Raw genomic sequence first — 1979 nt, 5'->3', positions numbered from 1 at the left:
GAATCTTCGTGGTATAAGCTAGAACTGATGGCGGCATTCAAGAGAATCTGGAAGGTCTAAACCTTGTCTGTGGTATTGTAGGATTCAATGATTGAATGACTGTGATGAGCTTCAAACTCCTGAAGGCTGGGCGTTAGTGACAGACGCAAAAGAATCACTGGATTCTATTCCAACCTGATTGAGAACCGACAGATGGATAGCCGTGCCGTGACAGGGTGCGTTGAACATTTCCACTGAGAGGATGGGAGGTAGCCATTGACAACGGTGAAACCCTACATACAGCTTGTCATGGAAGGAGCCTTGCGTGTTTGAAGAAAAAGACAGTAGGAAAGCAGAGATTCAGAAGATGTAGCATCTCCAAAACCTCAACCTATTCTCTATCACTGCAAAACAAGTACTTATTTCATGTTCTTTTACTTTTCACAATCAATCCTGATAATTTCTGATATCCTGACTAAGATTTACAAGATAACCATAGCTTTCTTCAAGCCGACAATCTCCGTGGGATCGACCCTTACTCACGTAAGGTATTACTTGGACGACCCAGTGCACTTGCTGGTTAGTTGTGCGAGGTTGCAAAAGTGTGATTGCAATTTCATGCACCAACAAGCAAACCTCTAAGTTTGGTGTCTTCATCCGTGATCACAAAAACATACTCACTTAAATCATGGCTCCTAAAGGAAAACAAACCACTCTAAGAGGCAAGAAAGAGAGTATTCCAAAATCACTTTGGAATCAAGGGAAGTTCTTAACCAAAGAACATTCAGACCATTACTATAAAATAATGGGTCTAAGATCAGTGATCCTGGAAGTCAAGTTCGATCTGAAAGAAAATGAATATCCGGAGATCCAAGAGCAAATTCGAAACAGGAACTGGAAAATCCTAGCTAATCCTGAAACAAAAGTAGAAAGGAATATGGTTCAGGAGTTCTATGCTAATTTGTGGCAAACAGACAGGCAGAGAATATCTGGAACTGCCCTCTATGACTATCGGACCTTGGTCAGAGGAAAGATTGTTCACATCCACCCTGACAAAATCAGGGAGATCTTTAAGCTGCCTCAACTGAAAGATGACCCAGACTCAATTAATAGGAGAATGATGAGAACAAACAAGGGCCTGGACAAGATTCTAGAGGACATATGCATCCCTGGAGCCAGGTGGACCACCAGCACCACTGGCATCCCAATTCAACTCAAGAGAGAAGATCTCAAACCAGTCGCCAGAGGCTGGCTGGACTTCATTGGGCATTCTATATTGCCTACTAGCAACCGTTCTGAAGTCACTGTTAAAAGAGCAGTGATGATTCACTGCATCATGTTGGGAAGAGAAGTAGAAGTTCATCAACTAATCTCATGTGAACTTTACAAAATAGCAAACAAGAACTCCAAAGATGCCAAATTGGCTAAACCAAGCTTAATTTCTATGCTCTGCAAAGATGCTGGAGTGAGGATGGGAATAACTGAGTATATCTCAGTTGAGCGGCCAATCACTAAAATATCAATGGAAAAACAACAGTTGCAGGATGACCCCATCAAGAGGAGAGCACAGGAATTCTTCCCAGAAATCCCTCAATTTGAATACTGGGAGCATCTTGAGGCATCTGTTTCCAAGTTGCAAGAAGCTATGGGCCAAATAAAGGAAGAACAGAATAATCAAAATAGCATGCTTTGCAAATTGCTTAGGGAACAAGAGGAGCAAGGGCGTGACTTGAGGGAACTGAAGCGTCAGAAATTAACTCTTGAAGGACCAAGCACCCCACAGACTAGAGGAACATCCACTTCCCAAAATATAGGTTGTTGAGTTCTAATTTTAGCTTTAACTCTGTGATATTTGTTACTATAGGAATTTACCTTAGAAGTTATATAGGAGTAGTGGTAATTAGTATATCTATTTTGATTTTATTTTCAATTAAGTTATAATTTATTTTTCTCATCATCATCAAACATGAATAAAATAGTAGATTTTTAGAATAAAGAGG

Source organism: Arachis duranensis, chromosome 5 (genome assembly GCF_000817695.3).
Source record: "Arachis duranensis cultivar V14167 chromosome 5, aradu.V14167.gnm2.J7QH, whole genome shotgun sequence".
Classification (NCBI taxonomy): Eukaryota; Viridiplantae; Streptophyta; class Magnoliopsida; order Fabales; family Fabaceae; genus Arachis; species Arachis duranensis.
The sequence above is the reverse complement of the archived record's forward strand: the minus strand, read 5'-3'. Positions refer to the sequence as shown.